Below are 23,926 nucleotides of genomic sequence, written 5' to 3' on the forward strand. Positions count from 1 at the left end.
GTGGCTATTTTCTAAGTCAACTTATTAATAGCAGGTAATGGTCTTCTCCTCCAAGAAAATAGGAAAAAACTGAAAGGTGCAGCTGCAAAGGTTAAAAGTGTTCAACAGGCATGGACATTGTTTACAAATACAATTCTAGATGCACAGTGCAGATGTATTCCATGCATTAACAAAGGTGGAAGGAAGGCAAAATGATTACCGGCATGGTTAAAAGGTGAGGTGAAAGAGGCTACTTTAGCCAAAAAAAAATCCTTCAAAAATTGGAAGAAGGATCCATCTGAAGAAAATTGGAAAATAATATAAGAATTGTCAAGTTAAGTGTAAAACATTGATAAGACAGACGAAGAGAGATTTTTTAAATGAAGTTGGCCGAAGAGGCAAAAACTCATAAAAACTTTTAAAAATATATCCGAAGTAAGAAACCTGTGAGGGAGTCGATTGGACCTTTATGACTGAGGGCTTAAAGGCACTCTTAGGGAGGATAAGGCCATTGCAGAAAGACTAAATGAATTCTTTGCTTCTGTGTTTACTAAAGAGGATTTTGGGGAGATACCAGTTCCAGAGATGGTTTTCAGGGGTGATGAGTCAGATGAACTGAACGAAATCACTGTGAATCTGGAAGATGTAGTAGGCCAGATTGACAAACTAAAAAGTAGCAAATCACCTGGACAGGGTGGTATGCATCCTAGGGATCTGAAGGAGATCAAAAATGAAACCAGATCTATTAGTTAAAATTTGTAACCTATCATTAAAATCATCCATTGTACCTGAAGACTGGAGGGTGGTCAATGTAACCCCAATATTTAAAAAGGGCTCCAGGGGTGATCCAGGAAACTATAGACCAGTGAGCCTGACTTCAGTGCCGGTAAAAATAGTGGAAACTATTTTAAAAATCAAAATCATAGAGCATATAGAAAGACATGGTTTAATGGAACACAGTCAACATGGATTTACCCAAGGGAATTCTTGCCTCACAAATCTGTTTTAATTTTTTGAAGGGGTTAATAATAGAGATGTGAATCGTGTGATCGATCGTCTTAACGATCGATTTCGGCTGGGGGGGGGGAGGGAATCGGATCGTCGCGGTTTTGTTTTTTTAAATATCGTGTAAATCGTAAATCGGGGGAGGGCGGGAAAACCGGCACACTAAAACATCCCTAAAACCCACCCCGACCCTTTAAAATAAATCCCCCACCCTCCCGAACCCCCCCAAAATGCCTTAAATTACCTGGGGTCCAGAGGGGGGGGGTCCCGGTGTGATCTTTTACTCTCGGGCCTCCGGTGCGTTGTAGAAATGGCGCCGGCGCTACCTTTGCCCTGTCATATGACAGGGCAAAGGTAGCGCCGGCGCCATTTTGTTTTTTGTCCCCCGACGTCAGGAGTGTAGGAGATCGCTCCCGGACCCCCGCTGGACCCCCAGGAACTTTTGGCCAGCTTGGGGGGGGGCCTCCTGACCCCCACAAGACTTGCCAAAAGTCCAGCAGGGGTCCGGGAACGACCTCCTGCACTCGAATCGTTTTGCCGTACAAAATGGCGCCGGCCATACGGTGTATGGCCGGCGCCATTTTGTACGGCAAACGATGTCAGGAGCGTAGGAGATCACTCCCGGACCCCCGGCGCCGGCCATACGCCGTATGGCCGGCGCCATTTTGTACGGAAAACGATTCGAGTGCAGGAGGTCGTTCCCGGACCCCCGCTGGACTTTTGGCAATCTTGGGGGGGTCAGAAGGCCCCCCCCAAGCTGGCCAAAAGTCCCTTGAGGTCCAGCGGGGGTCCGGGAGCGATCTCCTACGCTCCTGACGTCGGGGGACAAAAACAAAATGGTGCCGGCGCTACCTTTGCCCTGACAGGGCAAAGGTAGCGCTGGCGCCATTTCTACAATGCACCGGAGGCCCGAGAGTAAAAGATCACACCGGGACCCCCCCCCCACTGGACCCCATGTAATTTAAGGCATTTTGGGGGGTGAGGGAGGGTGAGGGATTTATTTTAAAGGGTCGGGGTGGGTTTTAGGGTTGTTTTAGTGTGCCGGTTTTCCCGCCCTCCCCCTTCCCCCCCTTCCCCCGATTACGATTTTTGATGATAATCGGGGGAATTCCTATAAATATTGCCTCTAACGATTTTTGACGATTTAAAATACATCGGAAGATATTTTAAATCGTCAAAAAACTATTCACATCCCTAGTTAATAAACATGTGGATTTTCAGAAGGCATTTGACAAATTTTCTCATGAGAAGCTTCTAAGAAAACTAAAAAAAAGTCATGGGATAGGAGGCGATGTCCTTTCATGGATTACAGACTGGTTAAAAGACAGGAAACAGAGAGTAGGATTAAATGGTCAATTTTCTCAGTGGAAAAGGGTAAACAGTGGAGCACGAGTCTGTGACTGCTCCACTGGCTCATTTTTCTTCAGGACCAATGGACGCTCATGTTGTCCGGGAGGCCAAAGCTTCGGGAGGATGCTTGCGGCAGGGTGTTCAGGAGGAAGTGGAACCTGTCGCCTTGCAAGAGCTACAAACAACTTTGTCCCTGGAGGATCGAATGTGCCCAGAAAACCCGGCAGAGGCCCCTTTCTCCAGGCAGCCCCATGATCTTCTCTTTGGGGAGAAGGGGGAAGAATCCATCGTGAGCTTGGAGAGCAAGAGTGCTCTGGGAGATTTTTTTTTTATAATTTATAATTTATTGAATTTTTACAAATTTTACAAATTATACAAATTGCAAAAAAACAAGGAACAATCTCTGGGAGATTTGCCAGAGCCGAGCGGAGTCTCTGTTTGTTCCTGGGAGGCTACAGAGTGCGTAGATTTGCATCAGCTAGAGCAGGAGGAAATTAATATTTCCTCAGCGATGAAAAAAGACCTGGTAAGACCTGAAATAATTTCTCTAGATACAATCTGGGATGCTATTCAAACCCTAAATGAAAATATATTCCAACAATGAAGACTAGTTGTGGATTTTATTAAAACATGGATCAGAGATTAAAAATAGTGGAACAATTCGTAACTGAAAATAAAGCATCTTGCCTGTCCTTGAGAGAAGCGTTTAAGGAAACTTCCAATTTAGCTCAAAATGTCATCAGAGAAAATCAGATAATTTCTAATAAGATGGAAATCCTAGAAAATCAAATAAGGGGAAAGAATTTAAGGTTTATAAATTTTCCAAAAGACCCTTTGATACCATCTAAAGATATGTGGAAAAAATACCTTACACAAATATTGAAAATACCTGAGCAAACTCTGCCTTTAGCGGTATATTTTAAAAAGGAAACCACACGCGTCCATGTGTGCATGCTACCTGGCGCGCATACATGGATGCATGATTTTATAACATCCGTGTGCCGGTGTGCACATGTTATAGAATTGCGGGTGATGCACGCAAGGGGGGGCAGACATAGGCAAAAATCGCGCAGCGACGCATGGTCTGGCTTCCCCAGTTCCCTCCCAATTAAGGAGCGGACTGGGAGAGAACTTCCCTACCCCCTATCCTACCCGCCCCCCTATCCCTACCCTAGGTACCCCTATTTTTTTTTATTACCTTTTGCTCCTCCAATATTCAGAAGACACTAAAATTTCCTGATGTAATTCCTCTGTGGAATGGAAAATAAGGGATTTCTTTGAAAACATTATGAGGAAACAAACAGGGTCAGGGACATTTAATAATAGCAGAAATATATTTAGAAAAATTTGAAAAGGGTAAAACGAAAGTAATCCTTTCATTGGTGGTAGGATGAGGAGGTCGAAATAAAAGGTCTCTATTGATATATAGAGCTCTCTGAAAGGCTACTTTAATAAACCAAGTGGGATAGCTCCTTTCTTAAAAATTCAAGAACATTTGGCAGGCTTGCATAAGAAAAACTGTTTGAGAGGAACACAACATCCATAGTCTAAAAAGCTGACCTATGGGAATGTTTCATAAAGAACGGGGATGATGACTTGTGTACACTAGTAAGGTGTTTTTACCAATGCCCTTGTGAAATATTGAAGTGGTGAAAATGCCATTCTGTATATAAACAAAAATATTAAGAAAAGAAATGGTAGAAGGCTGAATATTACGAGAAAATCATACAGTAGAATTGCAAGAGTTAAGCCAGTTTAAAAAACAAACAATTGGATTTCAGTCCCGGTCCAGATTAGAAAAACATCATTGAAGCCAAACAAGGATTTGTGGCCAAAATTGAAGAACTGAGAAAATAGGATTCAATGTCAGAAACATACAGACAAGCAATATAGGGGCCATAGTGATTCCCATTGCTGTCCCTTTATTTTGTTTATAAATGCACCATAATCCATTATGTGGACATATTCTCTTAAAATTGTTTGTAATTTCTAAGTATTTCTTTTTTCCTTTTGAATTAATATTTGAAATGCCTTGTTTTATATCATGTAATACATATTAAAACTAGATAAATATCAAATGTAAAAAAGAATCTGCCAACAAAAGAAAAAAAGTTCTCAATAAGAACTATCCAGGTGAGTTCAACCCTAAAAGAGTCTGGAACCCTTAGAGGCAGATTTTATAAATTTGCACGAGCGCGTACTTTTGTTCGCGCACCAGGCGCGAACAAAAGTACGCTGGATTTTATAAGATACGCGAGTAGCCGCTCGTATCTTATAAAATCCGGGGTCAGCGCGTGCAAGGGGGTGCACATTTGTGCAACCTGCGCACGCCGAGCTCGGCGCGCGCTGCCTGTTCCCTCCGAGGCCGCTCCGAAATCGGAGTGGCCTCAGAGGGAACTTTCTTTCCACCCCCCGTACCTTCCCCTCCCTTCCCCTACCTAACCCACCCCCCCGGCCCTATCTAAACCCCCCCCTACCTTTTGTTGGCAGATTTATGCCTGCTGAAAGCAGACGTAAATCTGCGCGCGCCAGCGGGCTGCTGGCGCGCCATCACCCGACCCGGGGGCTGGTCCGGAGGCCTCAACCACGCCCCCGGGCCGGCGCCACGCCCCCAGTCCCGCCCCGAATTGCCCCCTGACCCCCGGACACGCCCCCGGACACGCCCCTCCTCCGCCCCTTTTACGAAGCCCCGGGACTTACGTGCGTCCCGGGGCTGTGCGCGCGCCAGCGGCCTAAGCAAAATAGGCGCGCCGGTGCGTGAAGGCACTGCGCGCGTAAATCCGGCCGGATTTACGCACGCAGGGCATTTAAAATCCGGCCCTTAGTGATTATGGATGAGAGGAAAGAACAGAATGGACTACTTTAATCCCTTCTTCCTGAGGAATATGAGTATAAAGAGCGTCTTTGTCTATGGTCACCAAACGAATTCCAGGAGTTGTCAGGAGGCTGAGGTGGTTTAACAAAGAAATGATGTGGCCTGAGTCCCAGATATAAAATGGTAATAGTTAATGCCAACATTAGCATGGGATTTGTATAAGAGGGTACTAACCTTTATGCACATTGTTATGTGCATAAATTTTATGCATAAAACTCCTTGCTGCACTGGCAGTAAAGTTTGTAGCCAACTGTGGGTTAACCTGTGTGCTCTGTCAAGCACATCTTATTGCATTGGCCCCTATATTAGCAAATTGTTTTCCACAAGGCACATACACTGCTTCAGCAATGATGTCTCCAAACCTGGCTCATTGGTTGCCTCCACTCAGCTAGGAAATCACCCCTATCCGGAGGCAAGAAGTATATAAGAACATAAGAAATTGCTATGCTGGGTCAGACCAAGGGTCTATCAAGCCCAGCATCCTGTTTCCAACAGAGGCCAAACCAGGCCACAAGAACCTGGCAAGTACACAAACATTTATTTATTTATTTATTTATTTTTAATTTTTATATACCGAAGTTCTTGTAGGGACTACAAATCACTCCGGTTTACATACAACGAAGAACTGCTCAACAAAGAGCATCAAGAAGATCCCATGCTACTGATGCAATTAAAAGCAGTGGCTATTCCCTAAGTCAACTTGATTAATAGCAGTTAATGGACTTCTCCTCCAAGAACTTACCCAAACCTTTTCTGAACCCAGCTACACTAACTGTACTAACCATATCCTCTGGCAACAAATTCCAGAGCTTAATTGTGTATTGAGTGAAAAAGAATTTTCTCTGATTAGTTTTAAATGTTCTACATGCTAACTTTATGGAATGCCCCCTAATCCTTCTATTATCCGAAAGTGTATATAACCAATTCACATCTACTCATTCAAGACCTCTCATGATCTTAAAGACTTCTATCATATCCCCCCTCAGCCATCTCTTCTCCAAGCTGAACAGCTCTAACCTTTTAGTCTTTCCTAATAGGGAAGCTGTTCCTTCCTCTTTATCATTTTGGTTGCTCTTCTCTGTACCTTCTCCATCGCAACTAACTATATGTTTTTTGAGATGCGGCGAACAGAATTGTACACAGTATTCAAGGTGCGGTTTCACCATGGAGCGCTACAGAGGCATTATGACATTTTCCGTTTTATTAACCATTACTTTCCTAATAATTCTTAACATTCTGTTTGCTTTTTTGACTGCTGAAGCACACTGAGCCGACGATTTCAAAGTATTAGCCACTATGATGCCTAGATCTTTTTCCTGGCTCCTAATATGGAACCTAACATTGTGTAACTACAGCAAGGGTTATGTTTCCCTATATGCACACCTTGCACTTGTCCACATTAAATTTCATCTGCCATTTGGAAGCCCAATCTTCTAGTCTTGCAAGTTCCTACTGTAATGTATCACAATCCACTTGTGATTTAATTAGTAGATTTATTTTATTTATTTAGGAGTTTTTTATATACCGATGTATAGCAAAAATGCCTTCACTCCGGTTTACATTTACAATAACCTGTTACATCGAAGGTATTTAAACAATTACAACAACCCTGTTACATCTAAAGCAATTTAAAACTGCTACTGAACCATAACAGTGCAATAAATAAAAAACAAAATAAACGAAATAAATCATATAACGAGGTATATAGCTGTGCTCAAATTATGTCTGGGGAGGAGATGTTTAGAGGGAGAGAAGATTGATGAGATTTCGGTGAGTTAGTGAAATAGTCATTGGTAATGATAATGTATATCCGAAGAGTGGATGCAGTAGGTGTGGTCTGTTGTGTTATTCTATGCCGTCTTTGAGTGTTTGGCTGAATAGCCATGTTTTGAGTTCTTTTTTGAAAGTTTTAAGGTTTTCTTGTGAACTCAGGTGTTGCGGTAAGGAGTTCCATAGATTCAGGCCCGCAATGGAAATGGCTTTATTTCTTGTGGAGGACAGTTTGGCTAGTGGTAGTGGTGGCACTTCTAGATGTAGGTTACTTGTTGACCTGGTCGTACGTAGTGACCTATGTACATGTATGATATTATCCAGAGCTGTGTTGTCGGCTTTATGAATTGTATTGTGTAGAAGTGTTAGAACTTTGAATTCTATTCTTTTGTCTACCGGAAGCCAGTGTAGATTACTGAGTACGGGGGTGATGTGGTCGGATCTCTTTTTACCAGTTAGGACTCTGGCTGCGGCATTCTGTAATAACTGCAGTGGTTTTAATGATGTTTTAGGTAGACCTATTAAGAGTGAGTTGCAGTAGTCTAGGCTGGTGAAGATGAGGGCTTGTAGGACGGTTCTGAATTCTTGGTGGTGAAGCAATGGTTTTAGGTGTTTGAGTATTTGGAGTTTACGGAAGCCTTCTTTTGTTTTAGTTGCAATGTGTTTTTTGTAGTTCAGATCGCTGTCAATCCAAAACCAAGGTCTTTTCTGTTATCTTTGAGTTGAATGCGGAGGTTGTCAATTTGGAGGGGTGGTGTGGTTAATGATCCTGAGTTTTTTCTTCTGATTAGAATGCATTCGGTTTTGTTCAAGTTCAGGCATAGTTTTAGGTGGTTTAGCATGTTTCGAATTGTATCAAGGGGTGTGGCTGCAATTGACAATGCGTCTTCTAAGGTGGAAGTGATTGGAATGAGGAGTTGAATGTCGTCCGCATACATGTAGTAAGTTATTCCTAGGTCTGATAGGAGTTGGCAAAGAGGTAGTAGATAAATATTGAAGAGTATGGCCGATAGAGCTGATCCTTGTGATACTCCTGTTTCAAGGGGGATGGCTTCGGAGGATTTGTTGTTGACAGAGACTTTGTAAAACCTGTTATTTAGGAAAGAGGAAAACCAGCCTAGAGTTTTGCTGGCGAGCCCAATGGTTTCTAGGCTAGCTATTAGCATCTTGTGGCCAACTGTGTCGAAGGCTGCGGAAAGATCGAGGAGGATCAGTAGGTGGCCAATTTTGTTATCGAGTCCTCTTAGTATGGTATTGGAGAGGTTGAGTAGAAGGGTTTCTGTGCTGAGATTTTTCCTGAAGCCGTGTTGGGTGGGATGTAGTATTTTGTGGTTGTCAAGATGTTCATTGAGTTGTCTCAGGACCGCTTTCTCAGTCAATTTAGCAAGGAGGAGTAGGTTTGATATTGGGCGGTAATTGTTCAGGTCTTCTGGGTTAAGGTTTTTTCTTCTTAAGTATGGTTTGATTGATGCGATTTTTAGCTTGGTAGGGAGCTCGCCTTCCTCGAGTGATTTGTTGATAATTGCTGCAACTGTCGGGGGCTATGGAGTGAGCAATTTCCTTTAGTTCTCGAGTGGGGATGGTGTCCATGTCATGACGTGCTGGGTTTATTTTTCTCAGCATTTTTTCTGTTTCAATAGAAGAGATTGGTTCGAAATTGAACCATGGAGTTATATTGCTTGTAGATATATGATTTTCTATGTTCGAGGGGGTGTTGAAGGCGTCAGTTATTTTGGTTATTTTGTTCTTGAAGAACATGGCTAGATCTTGGCTTAGATTTTTGGTAGCGGGTTCGTTGGAGCTGATGTTTTCAGAGAAGAGGTTGTTTACTATGTTGAACAGAGTTTTGGAGTTGTTGGTGGAGTTTTTTATTTTGTGACCGTAGTAGTCACATTTAGTGATTAGTATCGTTTTTTTGTAGATGGCTAGTTGTGTGCGGTATCTCTGCTGTGTTACATGTTGTTTGTTTTTTTGCCATTCTTTTTCGAGTTTCTTGAGGTCTGATTTCATTTTTCTTAGTGTGGGGTTGAACCAAAGGTTCTGTTGTTCTCTCTTATTCTTTAGCCGTTTGAATTTCTCTGGGTTTATGTTGTTTGTGGTGTCTTCAGTGATTTGAAACCAGGATTGGATAGCATTGTTTATGTTTGAGAGGTCTAGATTTGCTAGCTGATTTCCAAGTTCTTGCTGGAGAAGATTGGTTTGGAAAGGTGGTTGGTATTTGAAGAAACTTTGTGTTTCGTTAGATTTGGCTGAGTTGTTGGAGTTCATTTGTGTTTTGAATTGTAAGAGATAGTGATCAGACCAGGGGACTGGGCTGTATGAAATGGAAGTGTCAGAGAAATGGCCATTAGTGAAGATCAGGTCCAGTGTGTGCCCGGCTTTACGTGTGGGGCTGTTCACTTGTAGGTTGCAATTTAGACTTGATAGCATATCTAAAAGGGTTTGGCAGTTTTGTGATCTGGGGCTGGCATCAGTATGGAGGTTGAAGTCGCCAAGAATGATCATTGGTTTTTTCATGTTGATGTTTGTTATTATGAATTCCAGGAGTGGCTCTATAAGAGTGAAGAGGAGCCGCGGGCCTACCCCATGGCTGAAGGCAAGCCAGGGAGATCCACGAAGTGAGCCATCTTCGAGAATCAATCCACTGCCATCCAGATGGTATTGTTACCCCCAGAAAGTGGCAAGTCCACCACAAAATCTTTTGCAATGTGGGTCCAGGGCTCATCTGGTACTGGCAAGGGTTGAAGCAGGCCCCAAGGACGTCCGGGCAGAGGTTTCTGTCTGGCACAATTGGAACAGGAAGCTAGGTATGCAAGTGTGTCTTCCATCATGGTGGGCCACCAATAGTACTTCTGTAGCTTAGCCAGTGTTCACCGTTGACCAAGGTGTCCGGCCAGTTTCAAGTCTTGAGCCCATGCTAGCAATTTCTTCCTTAAATTGCGGGGTCAATGGTCTTGCTGCAGGTACCGGATGTGTAGCTGTCAGAATAACTCTTTTTGGGTTGATGATATGCTGGGGTTCATTAGTTATGTCTTCAGAGAGAAAAGAGCAAGATAGTGTCCGCTCTGACATTCTTATCACCAGGGCGATATTTCAGCACAAAGTCAAATCTGTTGAAGAACAGTGACCATCTCGCCTGTTTATGGTTAGGCGTGAGTGTGACAGAGCTACTCCAGATTTTTATGATCAGTAAAGACAGTGATCTGATTTATTTATTTATTTATTTGAAATCTTTTCTATACTGTCGTTTAAGCGGGTGCCATCACAACGGTTCACAAAAGGCACAAAAAACTATGCTGTATAAATTGTTTAGAATTCTAACTCTTAACAGGTGCCATAAAAAATACTGTAACATAATCATAATAATACTATTTGGGTGAGTGTTATAAGTCATGTCTAGTTTTTTCTAACTCCGCTATAAGGTTGGTGTTACTTAACTCTAGTTCTTTGTTGTTTAAAATAAAAAGAAGAATTTAGAATATAGGAGAGAAGACACACTTTAAGAAGAAAGGTGTGTCTGTGGGGGGGAGTTTGCCTGACTGCAACTAACATTTCCCTGGGTTCTACTCTCGATTCTCTTTGTGGAATGCTTGCTTAAATAGCCATGTTTTTAAATTTTTTCTGAATGTTTTGATGTCTCTTTCCAATCTGATTTCTACCGGCATGGTGTTCCATATTATAGGTCCTGCTAGGGATAGGGCCCTGTCCCTTACTTGTGTTAATCTGGCCGTTTTGACTGAGGGAATAGTTAGCAGTGCTTTGTTTGCTGACCTTAGATTTCTGTGGGGGGTATGTACGCAGAGGGCTGTGTTCAGCCACTCTGCTTTTTCGTCGTGTATTAATTTATGAATGGTGGATAACGTTTTGTATTGTATTCTTTGTTCAATGGGTAGCCAGTGTAATCCTATTAAGGTTTTCGTGATATGGTCTCTTTTACTTTTCCCAGTTAAAATTCTTGCCGCTGTGTTTTGTAGAATCTGTAATGGTCTTATTGTGTTGTATGGCAGGCCCAGTAGGAGGGCATTACAATAGTCGGTACTGGAAAAGATTAAGGCTTGTAAAACTGAGCGGAAGTTGGTGGGCGTTAGTAGTGGTTTTAATCTTCTGAGAGTCATAAGTTTGGCGTATCCTTCTCTTACTTTTTGAGATATATGCTGTTTCATACTTAGTTCAGGGTCGATTATCACTCCCAGGTTTCTTACTTTCTCAGCTAGATGTATTTTTTGGTTGTTGTTGAGTGTAATTGGGTTCTGAATGATCGTTATGTTTTCTCATTCTAGGTGTAAGAATTCAGTTTTCTCTATATTGATCACTAGTTCCATTTGGTTTAGAAGTTGCTTTATTATATCTAGGTACATGTTGGCTAAGTTTAATGTTTTTTCAATTGTGTCGTCAATTGGGAGTATTAACTGAATATCATCGGCGTAGATGTAGTGCAAAATTCCTAAACTTGCTAGTAGGTGACATAAAGGTAGCATGTATATGTTGAACAATGTGGCGGATAGGGCAGATCCTTGTGGAACTCCTGTTTGAAGGTTTATTTTCTCTGACATTACTTCTTTGATTTGCACCTGAAAGTATCTGTTATTTAGGTATGATTTAAACCATTTGATTGTCAAGTTGCTTAATCCTATTTCTTCTAATCTGTTTATCAATATGTCATGGTTAACTGTGTCGAATGCCGCTGAAAGGTCAAGCATTACTAAAATGTACTGTTTACCGCTGTCAAACCCTCTCATGATGTTGTCTGTTAGTGCAAGTAGTAGTGTTTCAGTGCTGAAGTTTTTGCGGAAGCCATGTTGTGATGGGTACAGTATATTGTTGTTCTCTAAGTGTTCTGTTAATTGCTTTTGTATGACTTTTTCTATTAACTTAGCAATTAAGGGCAGGTTTGATACTGGTCTATAATTGTTCATGATTAGATGGTCGCTGTTTTTTTTCTTTAGAATTGGTTTTACTATTGCTCCTTTTAGTGAGTCTGGCATGTTTCCTTCTTTTAGTGATAGGTTAATGATTTTTGTTAGAGTTGGAGAGACTACGTTGGCTACTTTTTTCAAATCTGCGGTTGGAATTGTGTCTTGGGCATGTCGAGCTGGGTTTAGTTTTTTTTAGCATTGATTCAACTTCAATTTTGGATATTTCGTCAAATGCTTTCCATTGTTTAACACCTCTTTTTTGCATGTTGATTTTTTGTTTATTTATTCTATGGATTTTTGCTTTTAGATTCGTGATTTTGTCATTAAAGAAGGTAGCTATTTCATTACATTTGGTTATTGGTAGGTTTTGAGAATTGTCATTTTTGTCAGTTGTTAGATTTTTTTACTATGGTGAACAGGGCTCGTGGATTATTTGAGAATTTCTCTATCTTAGTGCTGTAATATTGTTTTTTAGCGTTGAGAATTACTTGTTTATAGTAGGCTAGCTGTTTTCTGCATTTAGTCAGGTTGTCTGTTGTTTTATTATTTTTCCACTCCTTCACTTTTTTCCTAAGGTTTCTTTTGATTATCTTTATCTTTTCATTATGCCATGGGTTTGATGTTGTGCACCTTCAAGCCAGGGGTGCCATTCTTCGAATGTCATCTTTATTGCCTGCAATTCTTTATCCCCAATGCTGTAGTTCTTCTCCACTGGTGAGAAGCGTCAGGAAAAGAATGAACAGGGGTGCAAGATCTTAGAGTAACTGGTCTGGCTTAGCACAGCTCCTACACCAACATCAGAGGCATCGACCTCCACAATGAAGGGTGGGATGGCAGAGATACGGTTTGCTTGAGAAGGCTTCTTTTAACTTCTGAAATGCTGTCACTGCTTCCGTAGACCAAGTGGCAACTTTGGCTCCCTTCTTAGTCATTGCTGTTAATGGAATAGTCAATGAAGAGTAATCTTTGATGAAGGTCCTGTAGTAGTTTGTAAATCCCAAAAATCGTCTTAGAGCTTTTAGGCCAGTGGGTTGTGTCCATTTTTGAATACTCTCAAGATTCTGAGGGTCCATCTGGGAACCTTTGTTTGAGACAATGTACCCTAAGAAGGGCACGAATTCCTTGCAGAATTCACATTTAGACAACATGGCGTATAAGCGGTTCTCGCGAAGTCTCTGCAGAACTCTTTTGACATTCTCCTGGTGGGATTGCAGGTCCTATGAGAATATCAAGATATCGTCTAGGTAGACAATGACACATTGGTAGAGTAGATCATGCAGAATGTCATTCATCATGTTTTGGAAGACAGTCGGGGCATGGCTCAAGCCAAAGGGTATCACCAGATATTCAAAGTGCCCATCCCAGGTATTAAAAGCCGTCTTCCATTCATCACCAGAATGGATGTGAACTAAGTTATACGCTCCTTTGAGGTCAAGCTTGGAGAATATCTTGGCTCCCTGTATCCTGTCGAATAGCTCCGAGATGAGTGGTAAGGGAGATGAGTGGTAAGTGAGATGAGTGGTAAGGGAGCAGGAGACTTGGAAGGTCTTATAAAGCCTTTCTGGAGATTCTCCTGGACATATTTTGACATTGCTTTATTCTCTACAACAGAGAGAGGATAAACCCTTCCTTTGGGTGGTTCTGTATTAGGCTTCAACTTGATGGCACAGTCATAGGATCAGCGGCTTCTTTAGAAAACACATCTTGAAAAGATGCATATTGAGGCAGCAACCCAGGCAACAATGGGGTAGTTGGCATGCATGGTATAGGAGAGACTTCCATCAGGCATTTGCCATGGCAATCTGGACCCCAACGTGAAAGCTCCAAAGTGGCCCAGTTGAATTGTGGCATATGTTTCTGGAGCCACGATAGCCCAAGTACCAAAGGGTGCATGGCCTTCTCTAGCACAAAGAATGAAATAGTCTCTGTATGAAGAGCACCAGTACGTAAGCTTACTGGTTCTGTAAGCAGGGTCACTTAACCCGGTAAGGGATCTCCATGAATAGAGGAAAGAAGTAGAGGAGACGTCATGATAGTGGTGGAAATCTGCAAATATTCCAATAGACATTTCAAAATGAAGTTTCCCCCTACCCAAGAGTCCACTAAGGCAAGGGTCTGGTATTCTAGAGGTCCACAGATTAAGGATACTGGAAGAGAGAGTGGAGGACAGGGTGCAGTTAGACCTAAGAAGAGTCCTCCCATAGGACTTAGGTCTGCCAGTTTCCCGGATATATTTAGGGCATGTTTGAACACAATACATGCATAGTCATCTTTACGACGGCAGCGGCCATCTTTAAATACAGCGTCGGCCATCTTTACAATGGCGGTGGCCATCTTTAAAGATGGCGCCGACCAGCCAGTGCTCCTACCATGTGACAGGGGCTGGCCAATGGCACGGATACCCTGTCATATGGTAAGGGCAAAGGGCCATCGGCGCCATCTTTATGAGTGGCAGCCGACGGCCTGAGAATGGGAGATCGCTCCTGGGACCACCACTAGACCACCAGGTAATTTTAAAATGTTTTGGGGGGATTGGGAGGGTGGGGGAAGCTAAGGGGTCATTTTTAAAGGGTCGGGTGGGTTGTTTTTTTTTATCGGGCCATCGGCGCCATTTTTGAGTGGCAGCCAAAATGGCGCCGATGGACCGAGAGTGGAAGATCGGTCCCCGCACCCCCACTGGACCACCAGGTACTCGTAAAAAGTTTTGGGGGGGTTCGGGATTTTTTTAATTCATCAAAAAACGATTCACATCCCTAGTGGCTATTCCCTAAGTAAACTTGATTAATAGCCGTTAATGGACTTCTCCAAGAACGTATCCAAACCTTTTTTGAACCCCGCTACACTAACTGAACTATCCACATCCTCTGGCAACAAATTCCAGAGCTTTATTGTGCGTTGAGTGATAAAGAATTTTCTCCAATTAGTCTTAAATGTGCTCCTTGCTAACCTCATAGAATGCACCCTAGTCCTTCTATTATTCTAAAGTGTAAATAACCGAGTCAAATCTACTTGTTCAAGACTCTCATGATCTTAAAGACCTCTATCATATCCCCCCTTAGCCGTCTCTTCTCCAAGCTGAACAGCCCTAACCTCTTCAGCCTTTCCTCATAGGGGAGCTGTTCCATCCCCTTTATCATTTTGGTTGCCCTTCTCTATACCTTCTCCATCGCAACTATATATTTTTTTGAGATGCGGCGACCAGAATTGTACACAGTATTCAAGGTGCGGTCTCACCATGGAGCGATATAGAGGCATTATGACATTTTCCGTTCTATTAACCATTCCCTTCCTAATAGTTCCTAACATTCTGTTTGCTTTTTTGACTGCTGCAGCACACTGAGTCGATGATTTTAAAGTATTATTCACTATGATGCATAGATCTTTTTCTTGGGTGGTAGCTCCTAATATGGAACCTAACATTGTGTAACTACAGCAAGGGTTATTTTTCCCTATATACAACACCTTGCACTTGTCCACATTAAATTTCATCTGCCATTTTGATTCCCAATCTTCCAGTCTTGCAAGGTCCTCTTGTAATGTATCACAGTCTGCTTGTAATTTAACTACTCTGAATAATTTTGTATCATCCGCAAATTTGATAACCTCACTCGTCGTATTCCTTTCCAGATCATTTATATATATATTGAAAAGCACCGGTCCAAGTACAGATCCCTGAGGCACTCCACTGTTTACCCTTTTACACTGAGAAAATTGACTATTTAATCCTACTCTCTGTTTCCTGTCTTTTAACCAGTTTGTAATCCACGAAAGGACATCGCCTCCTATCCCATGACTTTTTAGTTTTCATAGAAGCCTCTCATGAGGGACTTTGTCAAACGCCTTCTGAAAATCCAAATACACTACATCTACTGGTTCACCTTTATCCACATGTTTATTAAACTCTTCAAAAAAATGAAGCAGATTTGTTAGGCAAGACTTCCCTTGGGTAAATCCATGTTGACTGTGTCCCATTAAATCATGTCTTTCTATATGCTCTACGATTTTGATCTTGAGAATAGTTTCCACTATATTTCCCAGCACTGAAGTCAGGCTCACTGGTCTATAGTTACCCGGAACGCCTCTGGAGCCTTTTTTAACTATTGGGATTACATTGGCCACCCTTCAGTCTTCAGGTACAATGGATGATTTTAATGATAGGTTACAAATTTGAACTAATTGATCAGAAATTTCATTTTTTAGTTTTTTCAGTACCCTAGGATGCATACCAGGTCCAGGTGATTTGCTACTCTTTAGTTTGTCAATCTGGCCTACTACATCTTCCAGGTTCACAGTGATTTCATTCAGTTCGTCTGACTCATCACCCCTGAAAACCATCTCCGGAACTGGTATCTCCCCAACATCCTCATTTGTAAACACGGAGGCAAAGAATTCATTTAGTCTTTCTGTAATGGCCTTATCTTCCCTAAGAGGCCCTTTAACCTCCTTCAAGTTCATCTCTCTTTAGAAGTCAAATGACTGTGGCCCAATTGCATTGTTTCTTCTTTGCCAACAACAAGACCTGGAGGTGTAGGCCTGTGAACAGATTTGAATCACGTCTCTCACTTAGATGGTCTTCTGGGGCTCTTGACCTCTTGAACTTTGTTGTGAAGTCGGCAATCAATCCTTGTTGCCATCTTCATCAGCTCTGCTAAGGTCTCAGGCATCTCTCGAGCCGCCAGCTCATCTTTCAACTAGGAGTTCAGGCCTTCGATGAATAGATTCTTCAGGCATTTAGGGTCCCAATGTAATTCAGAAGCCAACATCTTGAATTCTATGGCGAAGTCTGATAAAGGTGTATTACCTTGTTTCAGATGAACCAAAGTGGATTCTGCTGTAGTATTCCTGGCAGGGTCATCGAATACTGATTTGAACAGTTCCAGAAACCCAGCAAGATCATTCAGGATAGGGTCATTACGCTCCCACAGTGGTGAGGCCCAAGCCAGCGCTCTTCCGTCCAGATATGAAAGGATATAGGTGGTCTTGGCATACGCTGTAAGGAAATGGTTAGGTTGCAGGGAAAAGTGCATGCAACATTGATTGATAAATCATCTACATTTCCACACTTCACCCAAGAAGCGTGTTGGAGCAGATAGAGGCACAGTAGTCTTGACTGTCACTTCAGGTGGTGTAACTTCTTTACCTGCGGTAGTCGGTGTATTCATCTGTGCGTGTAGCTCGTTAAAGGCAACAATCAGGTTATCCAATGAATTCTGTTGTTCGGAGATTCGCTGGGCCAGGCCCGGAATGGCCTGCAAAGCGGTGAGCTGAGCCGAATCCATGGAGTTATCAATTTGTTATGGTTTCGAGGTGTTTGAGTGGATTCTTGGGTACTGCAGAGATGGCCAGTCCCATGGGGAGGAGCCCCATGAGGAACCGCAGTACTAGGCTAGACTCTATACACGCAGACACAGAGAATTTGTGTTTATTATACATCTTGATGTTACTGCCCAGAGGGTGGCAGCAGTGAGGTAACCCAGTAGAGAAGTCCAGGGGTCCTCAGCAGAGGAGACTTGTCCCACAGTCCAATGATAGTAGGCTGTGCTGGGGAGAAGGGAGAGTCCTGGATGTAGACTCGCAGCACTGAAGCTGGAGGTGAGACAAGCTGACAAGGTTAGTTTACTCACTGAATAGATAGCTGTACTTGCTGAAGATCCTGGCAGGCAGAAGTAGTTGGTTTGCAGGCACCAAGGCAGGGAGAGCAGGCCCTTGAGGAGCGAGTACCCGGTATCCCAGATAGGCACCTGAAAGAAAGCATAGGGCCCCCGAGGAGCGGGTACCCAGGTTAGAGGTGAATGACCCCGGAGGGCAGAGAGAACTTCCAGCGGCAGCAAGGAAGCGGCAGAGTAGCTTAGACCGGAGGCATTCCAATCCTTGCTAACTCAGTTTGTTAGCAAACAAAGGGCAGGCTAAACACCTGGATGGTCTGACGTGACTTGGAGGGGCCGTCCCTGAGGTTCCTGCCATGTCGTGGATAAAGATGTGGGTGCCATGCATGCGCGCACTTTAGGAGGCCCTCAGGAGAAACATGGTGAATACTGTTGCTGTAGCCATTTCAGGGACGCCGGAGAGAGCGGTATGATGACGCTGCAGCAGCCATCTTCCCAAGGCTTGTGGAAGAGAAGGAAGAAAGATGAGGCACAGAGGTCTAAGCCATCTGAGACCGACGGATGCAACAGGTGTATTGAACAGAAAAACAACCCAAGTCTGCTTGGAGATGAAAAACAACTATCCAAAGGGCAGTTTATCAGACAGGTCAGCTCTCATAAAAGGGCTGACACTGTAAGGCAGCTTGTAGATCAAGAAGTTGTAGGACTAAGATCATAATCTGGTACTGAGCTGTTTTGTAGCAGGAGCAGTGACCCCCCTCAATCGGAGGGGGGCCAATTTCTGAAATGAAGAAATGATCCCATATGTCCTACTGCTTGACTATGCATGAGTTTTTTTACATATTCATGCTTTACCTGTTAAAGGCAGCCAAGGAGAGGGCAAACGGGGGGAGGGAGGGGCGACTGACAGAAGAATTCCTTACATACCTGCAGAAAACAACACCCGAAGCATGACCCCTGCTCCTCCCTGTGATGAAGCAGATGAGCTCTGGTGTCCTGCGCCTGTAAGAAGCCCTGCAGTTACCTGGCTGTTCATCTTGAACCTTTTTCTTTTCCAGGGAATAGAACAGGCTTAGCCCAGTAAGTGACTGGGGCCAAGAATGCCTCCTCTGAGACTGCTTCAGGGTGAATTGGAAGGAAATCTCACAAAGTTATGGGGATAGTTGGCTAATTATATTTACTATTATACCCAAAACAAGTTAACATCTCTGATATACTTATGTTTACTAATGCTGCAGAGTTTTACTCAGTAGAAACCTGTGCTATGTTAAAGACGTTAGAGGCATGTGTTTATTTTATTCTAACTGCTAAGCCTGAAATGTCTGAAAATAAAGCAGTCTGATTCTGAGACAAACAGGATTCCTTTCTTAGTCTTTTTGGATTGCATATAAGGTAATAAGTGGTAAGTTTCCATAGCATGGCCAGTATCCCACAGAGAGGGAAGGGTGGGGGCAGGCAGTCTCCTCCCAGCTACATATACCCTTATATTGCTTATACTTCCATGTTAAGGATGTGTCACTGGCAGTAGGGATGTGAATCGTTTTTTGATGATTTAAAACAATCGTCAGATATATTTTAAATCGTCAAAAATCGTTAAGAGTCGCGATACAATAGAAATTCCCCCGATTTATCGTGAAAAATCATAAATCGGGGGAGGGGGGAGGGCGGGGAAAACCGGCACACCAAAAAAATCCCTAAACCCACCCGACCCTATAAAACAAATCCCTTACCTTCCCCCACCCTCCCGAACCCCCCCAAAACTTTTTATGAGAACCTGGTGGTCCAGTGGGGGCGCGGGGACCGATCTACCGCTCTCGGTCCATCGGCGCCATTTTGGCTGCCACTCAAAAATGGTGCCGATGGCCAGATAAAAAGAAAACCCACCCGACCCCTTAAAAATGACCCCTTAGCTTCCCCCATCCTCCCGATCCCCCCAAAACATACCTGGTGGTCTAGTGGTGGTCCCGGGAGTGATCTCCCGTTCTCAGGCCGTCGGCTGCCACTCATAAAGATGGCGCCGATGGCCCTTTGCCCTTACCATATGACAGGGTATCTGTGCCATTGGCCGGCCCCTGTCACATGGTAGGAGCACTGGCTGGCCGGCGCCATCTTTAAAGATGGCCACCGCCGTATTTAAAGATGGCCGCCACCATCGTAAAGATGGTCGCCGCCATCTTTAAAGATGGCGCCGGCCATCCAGTGCTCCTACCAAGTGACAGAAGCCGGCCAATGGCACGGATACCCTGTCATATGGTAAGGGCAAAGGGCCATCAGCGCCATCTTTGAGTGGCAGCCGACGGCCTGAGAATGGGAGATCACTCCCGGGACCACCACTAGACCACCAGGTATGTTTTGGGGGGCTCGGGAGGGTGGGGAATCTAAGGGGTCATTTTTAAAGGGTTGGGTGGGGTTTTTTTTTATCGGGCAATCGGCGCCATTTTTGAGTGGCAGCCAAAATAGCGCCAATGGCCCGAGAGAGGGAGATTGGTCCTCGTGCCCCCACTGGACCACCAGGTAATCGTAAAACGTTTTGGGGGGGTTTGGGAGGGAGGGGGAAGGTAAGGGGTTAATTTTAAAGGGTCGGGCCTCACTACAAAAAAAGTAACGATGTGAATCGGAACCAATTCCGATTCACATCACCCACATCACCCACGATCAGATTCCCCCCCCCCCCCCCTCTAGCCGAACCCAATCGTTAAGACGATCGGGCACATAATTCACATCTCTAATTGGCAGTACACGTGTAATAGTTCAGCCTCTTCTCTTGATGTGAATACAGTGCCCATCTCTCACTGCCATAGAACAACAGAGCCTCTGTAACACCAGTTTTGGTATGTTCTGTAAGTTTGCTATTCTTACAGATTCTTTTTGTAAGCCTAAACAGAATGGTACAGCTTTTCCAATTCAGAGATTTAACTCAGCCTTAAGTAAGATGTTGTCTGTGATGGCCCCTAAGTATGTGAATTTGTCGACAGCCTCTAGTATTGTCAGGGCAAAGTGCTATGGCCAGTCTGAAGCCAGGGTCTGCTCAGAGGGGAGACTGGTGTTTTGCCTTTCAGCCATTGAGTGAATTGCGAAAATATAGACTCAAGCATGCCTGGAAAGTGTGCTCTGAGCCTGATGCAAAACCAAAGGTGCCATTCCATTGGTTCTCAGGGCTTCAAAAGGGGTTTCTTGGAACATGTATGTTTCCAGAAATTCAAGGCTTCAGATGCTGAGTTGGAGAGAACCTAGAGAAGACTTATGAGCTTGAAAGTAAGTGCATCTATAATAGATGAAATATTAAATAAGTGTATTTGTGCTAAAAGAGAGAATATTGTATACATTGTAATTGGATTACATGACCCTGGACAGGATTTTTGTCTCTGAAGAAAGAGAGATGATGTCTTATTTATTTTATCTTTTGTACTTCTTTTCTTTATCTTTTACTCACAGTCAATCCCCTGCAGGGAAATGCATTTCCACCATCTGCTGGAGACGGAGAATACTGGCAGGCTGAAGTAGGGGCGGGCCTATATGGCCATGATGTCAGTTATTGTTCCATCACCATCTGCTGGCAGAGGTGCATAATCCACTGGTAGGGATTGACCTGCCAGAATGCAGAGGAAGTGCTGTTTGTGTATCTGCCAAGGCAATGAAGCAAAGCCAGTAAAAGCAAATCTGCTCCAGTGCAGACAAAGAAAAGACTGAGGAAACTGAGGCAATGCCCATGTGGGAATTCCCACACATGCTCAGTAGACATAAAAACTCTACTTTGTTCAGTGCTGTCAGATGACATCACCCACAGACTAATTCAGACTGCTTATAGACGTAAAAAAACCAAATCACATATATTAAAACAATAGTACAATAAAATAATTAATAAAAGCTATTAACTTCCCTCTCTACTGGTGGCAAAGCTAAGCTTTTGGGGCCCCAGAAAACATAAATTTGTTCTATTTTTTTGTTTTCTCTCTTGCTGTTTTCTGCATTTCATGCCCTATTTTCATGCCAGCTAACAAAGATCAAGAGCAGATGCTTGGGTTTGCAGCAAAACTGTCAGATTGGGACTTTGCCCTCCATGGTGGCAGTAAACAGGGAGCAGCGGCGATGCAGGCAATGATAGTTCATTGGGTTAAGGAAGTCATTACAGCTGCTTTTGTGGCTGCTGAGATTGCTTTATTGAAACAAATTAGACCTCATTCCATGAAGGCTCAGGTGGTATCGTAGGTGGAGCATTGTTTAATGTTGCCAGCCAAGATTTTCCAATTGGTAACATGGTCATCTTTGCACACCTTTTCCAAGCATTACCACTTGGATATTCGAGCTAGGGATGACACTGCATTAAGTGGACCATTGGCAGCCTCCTGCCCTTTTTGGGATTAGCTTTGGAACATCCCATAGAATGCAGATGAAGGAGAAATTATTACTTAACTGATAATTTCCTTTCCTCTAAGCTGCCGATGTTGAAATTATGGTTAGCCTTTTCAGGATGAACATTGCAGAATATGATTGTTCTTCAATGAAGACTGGTAAGTGGCTTTCTAGCCCCTTAGTTTAGTGCATATGTTATTTCTTTTGTCTGAGCTCAGTGTTCCAGCTGTGTTGGAAACATGAGTGACTGGATGTCAAGCGTCATTTGCTGTGGTACTTGGAGATGACTAAATCTGTTCAGAAATCTGATCGCCTGTTTGTGCTCCATGGTGCAGTAAACAGGGAGCAGTAGCAATGCAGGCAATGATAGCTGCTGAGATTGCTTTGCTGAAACAAATTAGACCTTATTCCATGAAGGCTCAGGTGGTATCATAAGTGGAGCGTCGTTTATTGTTGCCTGCCAAGATTTGCCAATTGGTGAAGTGGTCCTTTACACACCTTTTACAAGCATTACCACTTGGATGTATTATGAACACACCCAGTGAGCCCTGGGAAGGGCATAGCAGCTCGATCGCTTGCACCTGAGAGAGAGAGTGAACCCTTGGGCCCCAAGGTGGCTCAGGGAGGAGCCCCAAGACACACCCCAAGGGAGTTGAGCAAGTACAGGCATGGGCAGAGCAAGAACACAGGAGGAGGATGAAGTGGGTCAACCCTCTGTTGAACCAACACATACTAGTGAGGACAGATGGAGGTAGAGGGCTGGAAACTATGAGGCAAGGTACTGGAGTAGGAGATTCCGGAACCAAGAGAGTGAAAGAGTCAGAGTACATAGGGGAACGAGGACCCCTGGAACTTGGACGAGAAGAGGACTCCTGGACTGGACGAGATGAGATGGGACTCTCGGAGAGTTGGACAAGATGAGACTCTTGGAGACTTGGACAAGATGAAACTCTTGGAGACTTGGACAAGACAAGACTCTTGAAGACAAAGAAGAGATGAGGCTCTTGAAGACTTGGACAACACGGGACTCTTGGACAAGATGATACTCTTGAAGACTTGGACAAGACGGGACTCTTGGAAACTTGAATGAGACAAGACTCTCGAAGACTTGGACAAGACGGGACTCTTGAAGACGAGGGAGAGTGCTGTCCCTCAGGGTGCCCTACACAGCCCGATGTGGACTGGTCACAGACCACCCTGTCCCACTAAGCACCCTACACAACCTGGAAGGCTGGTCGTGGACCACACGGAGAGCGGGATGTGCACAGAACAGAGAAGAGGGGATACAAGAAGGGATACCTCAAGTGCAGGTCATCTGGACATCTGGACACCTGGACATCTGGAAATCAGAACCAGAGGACAGCTGAACATCTGGACATCGGGGTCTCTAGACATCTTGGCAGATGGACCCAGGAAGAGTGGAATTCTGGATGAGAAGAGATCAAAGGGGACATCAGGACGAAGGACATCTGGACTCCTGGACATCAGGATCACTTGAACTAGAGGACATCTGGACATATGGACATCAGAAACATCTGGGACATCTGGATATGGACAAGGAACACCGAGGCTTATGGGAAGGGAAGCCAAGGGTTGGAACATACCACGAGAATGATCCGACAAGGAATGAAACCTGGAGCCTCGGACGAAGACATCAGGAATAAGGAGACATGGAATATGAAGTCTTCCAAACAGAAGCAGCATGATGGACCACGATGGAAGCAGTGGAACTCCATAGATGAAAGAGAAGCTCCATGGAGTGAGTAACTCCATCCGAAGGCACTGAGGAACTGAAGCAGGGCCTTTATATAGGGCAGGACCAGGAAGAGCCTTGAAGATGTCATCTGTAGGGCACAGGAGTACTTCCTGTCTCTGGCCCTTTAAGAAGAGGAGAGAGGCGCACGCCCATGCCAAGAGGAAGTCCTGGAGGAAGATGGGAGGAGCCAAGGCCTGCAGTGGCATCCTTCCGCATGGTGGAAGACAGAGAAGGCCAGAGGCAGCTCCTGCTGCTGAAGAGGAGCCACGCTGGGGCCAGCTGCAGCCCCAAAGAAGAGGATGAGATGGCGGCGGCT

The sequence above is a fragment of the Rhinatrema bivittatum genome, chromosome 12, assembly GCF_901001135.1.
Source record: "Rhinatrema bivittatum chromosome 12, aRhiBiv1.1, whole genome shotgun sequence".
Classification (NCBI taxonomy): Eukaryota; Metazoa; Chordata; class Amphibia; order Gymnophiona; family Rhinatrematidae; genus Rhinatrema; species Rhinatrema bivittatum.